Genomic DNA, 15,116 nt, shown 5'->3' with positions numbered 1-15,116 from the left:
AACATAAAAATCGACTTAATCTCTAAAATTCCAAGAAACCAGATGGGGCCCTGTCTGCTAGATTACTTATAACTTCCTGTAGATTTTACACAATCATCTTGTGTTTTCCAGCAACCCCATGCAGAAATTTCCTTGTATTTAGACTCTGGCCTAGTTTACCTATGTCAGCATAGTTCCTTACCTTAACTTTAATATCTTCCAGTTTTCTATTCGGTCTTGTCAGATTTTGTAGACAGATTGTACTGATCATTTGAAGAAGCATGTACAAGTATTTCCAGTGATGTAATGATAGAGAACTTAACGTTCTGGCTACAACAACCTATTTATTACACTGTCAGTCTCTGGTTTTAGTTGTTGTGTATTCTTGGTGTAGCTGAAAATAGGGAGAAACTGTTATTTACTAGGAGCATTTAATGCATTCTAGATTATGTTGTTATTAACTTTTGGAAAAGGGTTGATGGTACCAAGACAAATGTGACCAATTTGTGTAGATCTGAAATGACTCCAGAGTGGAAATATTTCATATTTTACTTCTTTGCCTACACTATTTTAAGACACAGAAGCATGTTTTTCTTTGAGTTAGATTTTTCATACTTGTCTTTGAAAGGAGATGACATGATATGTGGAGATATGGAATTATAAAATGTGGATGTTATTAGCTTAACATCTGGCTGATTTGCTTTTTGATTTTATAACTGCCAAACCTGATTTTATTCTTTTTGTTCAGTTAAGTTTTCCTGGACTGATTATCCAGTACTTCTCACTTTTTCATCTTATCCCTGTGCTTGGCTAGAATCACCTCTTTTTAGGGCCACAAAGATCATCAAACTTTAAACCAAAAGACTTGGATTCAAATCTGGGCTCCACCACTTAATGAGTGGTGGTTAGCACTTAGAATATCTAATATTCTGAGGTGGTCTGGGTTCTGTTGATCCAAGTACTTGCTCACTTTACTTCATAGAATTGTCACAAGGATTAAGTCAAGTGAGATAAATGTGAAATCACTATATAAATAAAATAAGGAGATATTGTTATTTTCCTCTTGGGTCATGGAGATGTATCAGTGCAGAGTACTGTTAGTTTGCCTAATTTCAAAATGTCGTGCTTTATATAAAGTATTTTATTTATCTGCAATTATCATCACTCCTCTGAGACGGTCTTTGCCCTACTTTACAACAGGCAAGAATAGTTTGATACTGTGATCTGCATCACATGATACTTCATTATTCACCTTGGTTAATAAGTAGGTGGCTGGAGAATAGCATTTGGGAGTTTAAACTGATCTTTCTTGGTCAACACATATTGTCACATAAGAATTTTCAAGTAGAAAAGTAACTGAAGTTTTTGGTGCTTACAAATAGCTAACTAAAGGTCAGGTGTAGCATTACTTATTGTAAGTAAGAAACTTTTGTCATTTTACCGAAACAGATTTTTAAAATTAGAAGTAACCTCTGTGAAGACATTTTCAGACTCTTCTCATTTGACAGAGGGGAAATTGGGGCCCAGAAACAATCAGTAATTGGCTTGCCACAGGTCATATGGCTTAGGTAATATCTGGATCTGAATTGGAACTAAGGAAGGTCCAACTATTCTTTTTGTTCTGAAAAAGTTAACTCCACACTTTTTGATATGGTTTTGTAATGTGAGATGCTGTTAGGATATTTTTTATTTTTAAAGATTTATTTTATTTATTTCTCCCTTCCCACCCATTGTTTTTTGTCTGTTTGTTGTGTGTTTGTCTTCCTTTTAGGAGGCACGGGAGAACCATACCTGGGCCTCCCATGTGGGAGGGTGGCGCCTAATTGCTTGAGCCACCTCCACTCCCTACTTTGCTATATCTCTCATTATGTTTTCCTCCTTCTGTCTCTTGTTGTGTCATCTTGTTGCATCAGCTCGCTGCACCAGCCTGTCATGTCAGCTCGCTGTCTTGCTCGTCTTTTAGGAGACATCAGGAACCAAACCCAGACCTCCTATGTGGTAGGCATGAGCGCAATTGCTTGAGCCACATCTCCTTTCCCTGTTAGGATATTTTAAATGAAAATATATTATCATCTTAGGAAACAGAATTTTCTGAGTATAAAAGGTTCCATCAGACCTTGAATGCTTTTCCCTCTTTTTCTTTCTTATTCTTTTTTTTTCTTGTTATAATTCTTGTTGTTAGAGAAGTTGTAGTTTTACGGAAAAATCATGCAGAAAATAGAGTTCCTATATACCCCTCCCACAAACACAGTTGTCCTTATTATTGATATTATGCAGTAGTGTGGTACCTTTGTTAAAATTGATGAAAGAATACTATAATTGTGCTATTAAGTATAGTCTATCATTTACATTAGGATTCACTGTGTTATACAGTTCTATGGTTGTTTTTTAAAATTTTTTATTCTAATAACATTTAAGACCTAAAATTTCCCCTTTAATGATGTTCAAATATATAATTTAGTGGTGTGAATTACATTCACAATGTTGTGCTACCATCACCACCATCCATTACCAAAAGGTTCCATCACCCCAAACAGAAATTCTATACCAATTAAGGATTAACTCTCCATTCCCTACCCATATGCTGGCCCTGGTAATCTGTATTCTAGTTTCTAACTCTGTGAACTTATTCTAATTGTTTCATATCAGTGAATTCATACAATATTATTCCCTTTTTTCTGGCTTACTTCACTCAACATGATGCCTTCCAGGTTCTTCAGTGTTGTTGCATGTTTCAGAGCTTCATTCTTTTTTACGATTAAATAATATTCCCTTGCATATATATACTATATACCACATTTTGTTTAGCAGTTCATTGGTTGATGGACAGTTTAATTGCTTACATCTTTTGTCAATTATGAATAATGGCGTTATGACCATCAGTGTGGGAGTATCTGTTTGAGTCCCTGCTTTCGGTTCTTTTGGATATATACCTAGTAGTAGGATTGCTAGGTCATATTTTATATCTAGCTTACTTAGGACCACCACAGTGGGTGCACCATTCTAAATTCCCACCAACAATGAACAGGGGTTCCTATTTCTCCACATAGTCTCTTATACTTGTTATTTTATGTGCTTCTCTGTATTTCTTTACTGCATAGATCTTCAAATTGCAACGGTGACTATTTAATCTAGCATCAGCAAACTCTGTTCATCTTATTCATTATTACCTTCATCGTTATAAAATGACCCATTTTTTGGTAGGTTAGGTATGTAAATGCCAGTTGACAGACTGCTAGAAAATAATCTAGGAAATGAATAGCACAGTAAACCCAGAGGTAGATGAGAATTGTGGTTGATGGTACAGATGCAAGAGTGTCCTTTGTGAGCTAAAGCAAATGTTCATCAGTACTGCAGAGTGTTGGGAATGTGGAGAAGCATGGGAAAAAAACAAGAGTGACCTATAGACTGTGGTTAGCAGTAATAATATATTTTTGCATATATGCAAAAGATGTACTATATTGATAATGAGGCTGTATGGAAAATGTGAGCCAAATGTACACTATGGACATGGTAACAATCAGATGATATCTTATTTGTAACAAATGTTCCACCCCAGTGTGGTGTGTTGATGGAGAGGTGTTGTTTGGGAATTCTGCACATGTGCATGATTGGGTTTTATAAGTATACAACTTCTGTCATAAAAAATATATTTAAAATAATAATAGGGTGGCTTGGGGGAAAAACACACCAAATATAAGATAAGGATGATGATTAGTAGTAAAATTTTTACAATATTCTTTCATAATTTGTAACAAATGTCTCACAGCGATGTAAGGTGTTTGTGGAGGGTTGATGTATGGTACCCCTGCATGTTTATGTGTTATGTGTTATGCATGTTTGCTTTGTAAGTTCACAACTTTTACATACACTTAATTGTTTCTGTATGTTCATATATGTATGATATAAAGATAATAATAGTGTTGGTTGGGGAAAAATACTTTGGTTAGTAGTAATATTTTGACAGTGCTCTTTAATCATTAGTTTAAAAGGTTTAAGAATAGTGCAACTTATTGATGGTAGGGTAGGTTATGAGAGTCCTGTATGATGTTATATATATTTGTTTTGTAAGTTCACAGCTATTATTATACACTTATTGTCTATGTATGTTTATGTATGGGTGATATACTTCAATAAATTAATTTTAAAATGTTTTTTAAAAATGGCCCATTTTATAGGAAGACAGGAAAACTCAGTGCCTGAAAGCTGTCAAACTTACTGATTCATTTAAGGTCATATCAGGGCAAGTAGTAATTGGACTTTGTGTTTCATACCCCAGGCCTGAATCCATCCCACCTTATTCTAGTTTTGTCCCCTTTCAGCTGAGAGTGGTTTTATTTTTGTAGCTAAGAGAAGTAGGAAATTGGACCAAAATTACTGGAAAAGAGTAAAGGATATATAATAACCTCAAATCACTGTTCATATTACATGGGTTTAACTCTGATTACCTTTGTCCATCATCTTTTGACCAGTAGTAGGTACAAGAATACCTTCTATAAATGTATAGACCACTATTTCTTCCCTCCAACCTATGTACATTATTTTTTCTTGCCTCACTCTAAAAGTCTCTTCTTTTAAATATGTCTGATGCACAAAATCAGGATCATCCATAATTGACTGTATTAATAGCATGTATAGAATGCCATACATGTATTAAATTAATTCCCTTATCAAATATTTAATAACCACCTATTCACATATATATATGTACACATGGTGCTAAGCAATGGAGAAACAATGAAGAAAGTATAATTCTCCTTATAAGGACCTCAAGGCAGTGTACGTAAATATACATGTAAATTATTCTTAATAATAAACTGTGAGTGCTACAAGAAAGGATTCAAATAAAAGAAAGATTGGAGGAGGGAGCCTCCAACTCTATCTAGGGTCATTAGCCCAAGTATCCATTAACACTTGAATGAATAACAAAATGTGATATATATATATATATATACACACACACACACAATGCAATATTATTCTATCATGAAAAGGTATGACATTCTTATACAAGTGATATCATATATGAATGAAATAAGCTAGACAAAGAAGGACAAATATCGCATGATCTCACTGAAATGAAATCATTGGAACATGCAAATTCATAGAGTCAGAAACTAGAATACAGGTTATCAGGGGGCAAGGAGGGAGGGTTAAGAATGGGAGTTAATATTTAATTGATACAGAGTTACTGTTTAGTGTGATGGAAAAGTTTTGGTAATGGATAGGGATGGTGGTGATGGTAGCACAACATTGTAAATGTAATTAACACAACTGAATTATATATCTGAATGTGATTAAAAGGGATAAAGTTTTAGGTTTTATATATGTTACCAGAATAAAAATTTAGAAAAACCATAGAACCTTACAACACAAGCAGTGAACCCAAGTATTAGCTATGAACTATAGTTAATAGTATATTTATAATAACATTGTTTCATCAATTATAACAAAAGTACCACACTAATGCAAAGTGCTAATAATAGGGAAAAGTTTGTGTGTGGTGGGGGCTGTAGGTATGTGGAAAGGCTATACTTCATGATTTTCCTGTAAACCTGCAACTTCCCAGATAGATAAACAGATTTTTTAAAAAGAAGTACACAGGGAATTTCCTGGTAAAAGGATGGCCATGCAGTTAAGTCCTATAAGGGCATCTTGATCTTGGTTTATAAGCAGCATTTCAGAGTCTAATCCTTAGCTTTATAGGTTAGAAATTTTAATTTAGTATTAAATATATAGCTGAATGGACTATAGGGAATAGTTATTCTAACCAAATTAACAAGCTAGAATGCCACTTTGTTATTATACAAAGAGAATTATAACTGTCCTTTGATCAGGATCCCTTGTTAAACCCATGAGCATAGTGTCTCTTTATGGGCTAATCTACATGGGAAACCAGATTGTAATCAAAATATTATTTGATGAGTATGAAATCAAACCAAAGGGGATTGGCAAAATAATAAAAAAGCCTGTGATAGCCATGATGCGATGTGCCTCAAAGTCATGAGATTTGTAGGCACTTTCTCTCCCACACTATGCTGGAGATACAGTTACCATTTTTGATTTGTTGACTTTCCCTTTTATTATAAAACCAGCCCCCTTCAACTATTTCTTTTCTTCAGACAGTATAGATAATAATTTTATAGTTATGAATCCAGTCTATCTGTGACTCCCAGTTTTAACACAGGAAACAGATCCATTCCTATCCCCAACTTGAGGTTTGAATTGAGCCCTCAACTCTTAAATCACATTTATGGATCAACTGTCAGAAAAATAATCTTAAGTTTAGTTTTTTGGGTAGGGGATCTTTCCAACAGTTCCATGTACTTCCTACAAAGACAAGTCACTTTACCTTTGGAACTCAGTTTCTTTATCTGTGAATTGTAGGGGTTGGGTTGGCTTAAATGTTCTCTAATGCCCCTTCTATAATTCTAATTATTTTTTACAGAATATTCATAAACTATTGTCACATGGAACATCATTTTCCTTTTGAAAGAAAGAATTGCCATTATGTGAGGGTATTTCAGGCTGAGTGAATAGATGACATCTTTAGAGAGGGAGTATAAAGAAAACAAAAAGGAGCCTGGGGGGAAACAGATGTGGCTCAAGCAGTTGGGTACCTGCCTACCACATGGGAGGTCCCAGGTTTGGTTTCCCGTGCATCCTAAAGAAGACAAGCAAGACAGTGAGTTGATGCGATGGGCTGGTGTGGCAAGCTGATGCAACAAGATGATGCAACAAGATAATGCAACGAGGAAACACAACGAGAGGCACAACAAACAGGGAGCAGAGGTGGCTCAAGGTATTGGGTGTCTCCCTCCCACATGGGAGGTCTGGGTTCGATTTGCAGTGCCTCCTAAAAAGAAGATGAGCAGACACAGAGCACAGAGAGAGCAGACAGTGAGTGAAAACAGTGAGGGGGAGAGAAATAAATAAATTAAATAAAATCTTTAAAAAAAAAAAGGAGCCTGGGACCGGGCTTTGAAGTACTCCAGTATGTGGAGCAAGAGTTGCTGTCAATGGAGTAGCCTGAGAAAAAGGAAGAAAACCAGGAGAGAGTAGGGATATTTCAAGAAAGAGGAATTGGTTAGTTGTGTTCAGCGAAGGTAGAGTTTCAGTTGTCCAGTGGATTTGGCAACATGGAGGGTGTTGATTACCTTACAAAAGCCATTTCTGTTGATTTGATGGGACAGAGTTATATTAAATGAATTAAACAGTAATTTGGAGATGAAATAATGGAGACTGTATGTTAGCAACTCTTTGAAGAAATATGTCTATGAAGAAGGACTAAGAAATGGCAAATACTGGACCATGCTTATTTCCTGATGAGAATGATTCAATAAGGAGGAAAGATTGATGACACAGAGAGAGATGACTAAAAGAGAGCAAAGTCCCTGAGAAGATGAGGGGGGATGATAATGAATGTATATTGACCATAATGGCCTTTTGTAAGGGGTGTACACCACCCTATATCTAAAGAGAGGAAGAGGTTGAAGAAAGATTCACTTGATAAAAAAAATGAAAGTCAATGGCTGAGAGTAAGAAGGAGAGAGAGCACAGGAAATGAAATAGTTGTGAGAGAAGAGTTTAGCAGTAGGAATGCCTATCACTTTCAGGTCTGAGATTTGGCATATACAAGGCGCTTAATATTTGTTCATGAGTAGTGAATTTAAAGTGACTATACAGTTATGCTATTTTTTTCCTCCAACTATTTTTTTCTGATATCCTTTGGGTTGACGATTCCGACAACTGGTGCCCCACTTTGGGCACCATTTGTTGGAGATTTGGGCCCAAAGGGTATCGGGAATGAAAGAAAGAGAAGGGGGAGAATGAAACAAAGAGAAAGAGAGAGGGAGAGCTGGGATCTCTCAGACTACCTGATCCCAGGATTCTCTTTGTCTTTGTCTTTCATTCCCAATTTATTTTTTTTTAAGATTTATTTTTTATTTATTTCTCTCCCCTGCTCTCTGTGTCCATTTGCTGCATGTTCTTCTGTGTCCGCCTGCATTCTTGTCAGCTGCACCAGGAATTTGTGTCTCTTTTTGTTGCATCATCTTGCTGCGTCAGCTCTTCAGGTGTGTGGTGCCACTCTTGGGCAGGCTGTGCTTTTTTCGTGTGGGGTGCACTCCTTGAGTGTGGAGCTCCCCTACACAGGGGACACCCCTGCGTGGCACGGCACTCATTGCACACAACAGCACTGCATGTGGGCCAGCTCACCACATGGGCCAGGAGGCCCTGGGTTTGAATCCTGGACCTCCTGTGTGGTAGGCGGATGCTCTATCAGTTGATCCAAATCTCCTTCCTGGGTGTTCCTTTTTAAGGATTATGTGTATGAGAACACATTAACCATTTAAATGAATATTTCTGTAGCAACTTCCAAATAATTGCACAGTACCATTGTCATAAGTAAGAACTTGAATAGGCTCAAGTTGTTTTGGATAAAACGCCTTTTTTTTTTTAAGATGACACTATGGGAAAGAGTAAATGGAAAAAATGAGCTCAGTTACTGTGATTTTGCTGAGGGAAAGGTTTTAGAATTTTTTTTTTTAAATAACACACCCTTTTGTGCTCAGTTCATGTTTCCACCACAAATTAATTAAATTTAATTTATTGTGATGTAGGTGAATGGCTGTTCATCTCTAAAAGGAATTGCCTATAGGGTTTGGCTGAATATGAACCCACAGTTTTAGGTATTTACAGAAGCTTAACAGAGCTCAAGTTAAATGACTAGAAGTTGGAAAATCTTTAATTCCTTTATATAGTTCCTTTTCAAACATCCTCAGCTGATTTTATTAATAAAACCCAGAAAACACTGATTTGTGGAATAAATTTATATTTTGTGAAATTTTGTGATGCTGTGGTCTTATAGATTTTCACAAAATAACTTCATCCTTTATTTGTAATTGCTTTGGTTAACTTTGTCTTTTGACAGCATCTTCACAGAAATATGTCTTAAGGTTGCAGAATCAAACTGTCAGCTTCTGTTAACTCCTGAATGTAGTGTCCTCTGAATGCCCATCATACTTTTGCATCATCATTTTTTCATTATTGTTAGAATATACTGAGTACATATGAAGGGTGAGAATCAATATATTTGCATTTTACATACAGTTCTTTATTTGTTCCTCACAGTAAAACTTTGATGTGGCTAATGTTATCCCTGTTTTACAATTAAATAAACTGATGTTTATGGATATTTAGAAAGTTACCCAGGCTTATAGAGTAGTTATTTGTGAAGCTTAGATTTGAGTCTAGATCTGTTAGGCTTTTTTTTTTTAACAAATAAATTTTATTAGGTATTTATTTAGGAGATACCAGGGATTGAACCCAGGACCTCATACATGGGAAGCAGGCACTCAACCACTGAGCTTCATCTACTCCCCCAAGAGTTGGTTTTTTGGTTTGTTTTTGGCTTTTTTTTAAGGTGGTACCCGAGAACGAACCTGGGACCTTGTACATGGAAAGCAGGCATTCAAGCACTTGGCCTACATCTGCTCCCCTGATTTTTTTTTAACTATATCTTTTTAAAAATTTATTTATTTGTTTCTCCTCACCCCCTTTTTATTTGCATTTGCTATTTCTTTAGGAGGCACTGGGAACCGAACGCAGGACCTCCAATATGGGAGGGAGGCAGCTAACTGCTTGAGCCACCTTCACTCCCTGCTTTATGGTGTCTTTCATTGTGTTTTTCTTCTTTTATCTCTTGTGTCAGCTTGCTCTGCCTGCCTGTTGTGCCAGCTCGGTGTCTTGCTCATCCTCTTTAGGTAGTGTCAAGAACCTCCGCTCCCTGTTTTGTTGTATCTCTCATTATGTTTTTCTTTTTTAAATTAATTGTATTTATTTTTTTCCCCATGCACGCCTCATTGTTTTGCACTCATGGCTGTTCTCTGTGTCTGTTCATTGTGTGCTCATCTTTTTAGGAGGCACCAGGAACTGAACCCGGGCCCTCCAGTATAGGAGTAAGGCGCCCAATGGCTTGAACCAGCACCACTCCCATGTTTTTCATCTTGTGTCCCTTGTTGTGTCAGCTTTCCATGCCTGCCTGTCGTGCCAGCTTGCTATCTTCTTTAGGAGGCACTAGGAACCAAACCAGGGATCTCCCATGTCGTAGGTGGAAGCCCAACCATTTGAGCCACAGCCACTTCCCCTGATATATATATATATATTTTTTTTAAAATATATTTTTCCTTTTTTAACTTTATTTTGTACATTTAATAATTGAAAATATAAACTATAATTAAAATAAAAATAAAACACACTTGAATAAAAACATACATTTCTCAGTTAAATGTACTGATACATATAAAATTCTTTTTTGAATCATAACGTATTACACAATATGTTTGGTTCATAGTAATGCAGTCAGACAGTATTTGTCCTTTTGTGTCTGGCTTGCTTTACTCAACATTATGTCCTCCAGGTTCATCCATGTTGTCACGTGTTTTACGACTTCATTTCTTCTTAGAGCTGCATAATATTCTGTCATGTGAATACACCACAGTGTGTTTATCCATTCATCGGTTGATGGACACATGGGTTGTTTCCATATTTGGCCCTCATCAATTACGCCACTATGAACACTGTCGTGCAGATGTCTGTTCGTGTCACTGCTCTCAGTTCTTCTGGGTATATACATCACAGTGGTATTGCCATGTCAAGTGGCAAATATATATTCAACGTCTTTAAAATTGCCAAGCAGTCCTCCACAGTGGCTGTACCCGTTCTACATTCCCACCAGCAGTGAATAAGTGTTCCTATCTCTCCACATCCTCTCCAACACTTGTAATTCTCTGTCTTTTTAATAGTGGGCATTATAATAGGTGTGAAATAATATCTCATTGTACCTTTGATTTGCATTTCCCTAATCACTAGTGATGTTGAACATTTTTTTCATGTTTTTTATATCCATTTGTATTTTTTCTTTGGACAAATATTTATTCAAGTCTTTTGCCCATTTTTTAATTGGGTCATTTGTCTTGTTGTTGACTTGTAGCATCTCTTTATATATCATGGGCCCTTATTGGATATGTGATTTCCAAATATTTTCTCCCATTGAATCAACTACCTTTTCACCTTTTTGACAAAGTCCTGTGAGGTACAAAAGTGTTTAATTTTGAGGAGATCCCATTTATCTATTTTTTTCTTTTGTTGCTCATGATTTGGGTGTAAGGTCCAAGAAACCACCATCTACCACAAGTTCTTTAAGATGTCTCCCCACATTTTCTACTAGTAGTTCTATGACCCTGGCTATTACATTTAGGTCTTTGATCCATTTTGAGTTGATTCTTGTATAGGACGTGAGACAGGGATCCTCTTTCATTCTTTTGATTATGGATATCCAATTCTCCTAGCTCTATTTGTTGGAGAGAGTGTTTTGTACTGTTGACATGAACTTGGTAAGTTTGTCAAAAACCAGTTGGCCATAGAGATGAGGGTTTATTTCTGGACACTCAATTCTCTTCCACTGATTAATGTGTCTGTCTTTATGCCAATACCATGTTGTTTTGACCACTGTAGCTTTGTAATATGTTTCAGTGAAATTCCTCCCATGTCACTCTTCTTTTATAGAATGCTTTAGGCTATTCAGATTCTCTTTCCCTTCCATATAAATTTGGTAATTAATTGCCTTTTCTATTTCTGTAATTGTAGTAGTTTAATATGGTTATGAATTCCAAAAATAGATATTGGATTATGTTTGTAATCTGGTCTGTACCTGAGTGTGATTAAGTTATGGTTAGAGCTTTGATTGGGCCATGTCATTAAGGCATGGCAAAAGACAGAGTTGAGGGGTTTTTGATGTTGGAGTTTGATGCTGAAGTCTTAAGCTGGAGCCCCAGGAAGTAAGTTCCCAGACAGAAGAGAAGCCAGCCCAAGAAAGAGAGAATCCCTGAGCCCAGGAAGAAGCAAGCCCTGGGAAGAAAGTAACCTTGAAACCAGAGAGAAGCAAGACCCTGGAAGGGAGGAACCCAGGAAGCCTGAACCCTTGCAACCATTGGCAGCCATCTTGCTCCAACATGTGAAAATAGACTTTGGTGAGGGAATAACATGCTTTATGGCCTGGTATCTGTAAACTCCTACCCCAAATAAATACCCTTTATAAAAACCAACCAATTTCTGGTATTTTGCATCCGCACCCCTTTGCCTAACTAATACAGTAATGAAGGCTGTTACAATTTTGATTGATATTGCATTGATCTATATAGATCAGTTTGGGTAGGATTGACATCTTCATGATATTTAGTTTTCCAATACATGAGCATGGATTGTTTTTCCATTTGTTTAGGTCTTCATTGATTTCTTTTAGCATTATTTTGTAGTTTTGTGTGTATAGGACCTGTACATCTTTAGTTAAATTGATTCTTTTGTATTTGAGTCTTTTTGTTGCTTTTTTAAATGGAATTTTTCCCTTGATTTCCTCCTCAGATTGTCAGTACTGGAGTACAGAAACACTGTTATTCTTGCATGCTGATTTTGTATCCTGTCACTTTGCTGAACTCATTTTTTAACTCAAGTAGCTTTGTGGTAGACATTTCAAAATTTTCTAAATGTAGAAACATGTCGTCCACTAACAGAGTTTTACATCCTCCTTTCCTATTTGAATGCCTTTTATTTTTTATTTTTCTCTTGTCTGATTTTCTAACTAGAACTTCTAGCACAATGTTGAATGACAATGGTGACAGTGGGCATCCTTGTTACTAGCTTTCAGCCTTTGCCCATTGAGTACAATGTTGGCTGTGGGGTTTTCATAATGCCTTTTGTCATACTGAGGAATTTTCCTTCTATTTCTGACTTCCAGAGTGTTTTTATCAAGAAAGGATGCTGGAGTTTGTCAAATGCCTTTTCTGCATCTATCAAGATGATCATGTGGTTTTTGTCCTTCAATGTGTTAATGTGGTGTATTGGGTTAATTGATTTTCTTATGTTGAACGAGCCTTGTATGCCAGTAATAAACCCCACATGATCATGGTGTATAAGTCTTTTGATATTTGCAAATACTTTGTTGAGAATTTTTGCATCTGTGCATTAGAGAAATTAGTCTGTTATTTTCTTTACTTGTATCTTTATCTGGCTTTGGTATTAGAGTGATGTAGGCTTGATAAAATGTGTTGGGTAGTTTTCCCTCCGCTTGAATTTTTCTGAAGAGTTTAAACAGGATTGGTGTTAATTCTTCTCAAAATGCTTGGTAGAATTCACCTGTAAAGCCATCTGGTCCTGGGCTTTTCTTTGTTGGGAGATTTTTGATGACTGATTCAATCTCTTTAAATGAGATTGGTTTGGTAAGTTCTTGTATTTCTTGTAGTGTCATTATAGGATGTTTGTGCATTTCTAGGAATTTGTCCATTTTATCTAAGTTGTCTTGTTTGTTGGCATGCAATTTCTCACAATATCCTCTACTGATACTTTTTATTTCTGTGGGGTTATAACTTCTCCCCAATTTTATTTGCATCTTCTCTCTTTTTTTCTTTGTTAGTCTAGCTAAGGGTTTGTCAATTTTATTGATCTTCTTAAAGAACCAGCTTTTGGTTTTGTTGATTTTCTCTCTCTTTTTTCAGATTCTCAATTTCATTTATTTCTGCTCTAATCTTAATTTTTTCTTTGCTTCTGTTTGCTTTGGGAATGGTTTGCTGTTCTTTTTCTAGTTTTTCCAGTTGTTCAGCAAGATCTTTGGTCTTTAGCTCTTTCTTCCTTTTTAATATAGGAGTTTAGGGCTATAAATTTCTCTCTCAGGGGAGCAGATGTGTCTCAAGCATTTGAGTGCCTACTCCCACACAGAAAGTCCTCGGTTTGGTTCCCAGTGCCTCCTGAAAAAAAACAAACAGGCAAAACAAATGAAAAAACCACCTCAGGGAAGCCAGTGTGCCTCAGTGGTTGAGTGCTGGCTTCCCACATATGAGGTCCTGGGTTCATTCCGAGGTGCACAGTACCTAAAAAAAAAAAAAAAATTCCCTCTCAACATTGCTTTCCCTGTATCCCGTAAGTTATTTTTGTTTGTTTGGTTTTGTTTTATATATATATATACATATATATATATATATATATATTTTTTTTTAAAGGATGCTTAGATTGTATAAATGTTACATAAAAAAATATAGGTGATTCCCTATGCTCTGCTTCCTACACATCCCACATTTTCCCACATTAATAACATCCTTCATTAGTGTGGTACATTCATTGTAATTGATGAACACATTTTGGAGCATTACCACTAAGCATGGATTATAGTTTACATTGTAGCTTACACTCTCTCCCACACAATTCTGCAGGTTATGGCAAGATATGTCCATAAGTTTTGGTAAGTGTGTTTTTATTTTCATTCCTCTTAGTATATTTACTAATTTCACTTAAAATTTCTTCTTTGACCCACTGATTGTTTAGGAGTCAGTTGTTCACCTTCCACACATTTGTGAATTTTCCTCTTTTCCATCTATTATTGATTTCCATTTTCATTCCACTGTGATCCTAGGAGGTGCTTTATGTAATTTCAACCATACAGTTCATGCATTTAAACTGTACAATTCAGTGGTTTTGAGTGTATTCACTGCAGTCAGTTTTAGAATATTTTCATCACCACACAAACACAAAAAGTCCCAGTACCAATTGGCAACCACTCCCTATTTTCCCTCCGCCCCCTAGCCCTACAAAACCTTTAATCTGTCTTTATGAGTTTGCCTATTCTGGACATTTCATAAAAATCGTTATCATATAATGTATGGTCTTTTGTGACTGGCTTCTTTCACTTAGCATAATATTTTCAAGGTTCATGTATATTGTAGCACATATCTTTTATTGCCAAATAATATTCCCTTCTACAGATAATATCATTTAGGTTGTTTCAACTTGGCTGTTGTGAATAAAGTTGCTATGAACATTTGTATACAAGTTTTCATTTCTTTTAGGTAAATACCTAGGAGTAGAATTGCTGAGTCATATATTAACTTTCTGTTTAACCTTTAGAACAACTGCCAGACTTTTCCAAAAGTCTGTTTTACATTCCCACCAGCAGTGTATGAGTGTTATAATGACCTGGCTTTTAGAGTTTTGCTATTTGTATTAGGAATTCTATACTAATTGTTAAAATCTTGCTTAGCATGTGGGGTGTTACTGTAATGCTATTACTGTTTTCAGTTTTATTCAGT

General features: G+C 36.0%; 1 protein-coding gene across 1 annotated transcript in view; it reads left to right on the top strand.

The window, feature by feature from the left end:
- Positions 1 to 15,116, top strand: part of VMP1 (vacuole membrane protein 1) — a 118,845-nt gene that overhangs the window by 884 nt on the left and 102,845 nt on the right. The gene's annotated exons all lie outside the window — the stretch shown is intronic.

The sequence above is a fragment of the Dasypus novemcinctus genome, chromosome 21 (genome assembly GCF_030445035.2).
Source record: "Dasypus novemcinctus isolate mDasNov1 chromosome 21, mDasNov1.1.hap2, whole genome shotgun sequence".
Classification (NCBI taxonomy): Eukaryota; Metazoa; Chordata; class Mammalia; order Cingulata; family Dasypodidae; genus Dasypus; species Dasypus novemcinctus.
Note: the sequence above shows the minus strand (reverse complement) of the source record. Positions and strands in the feature narration are given on the sequence as shown.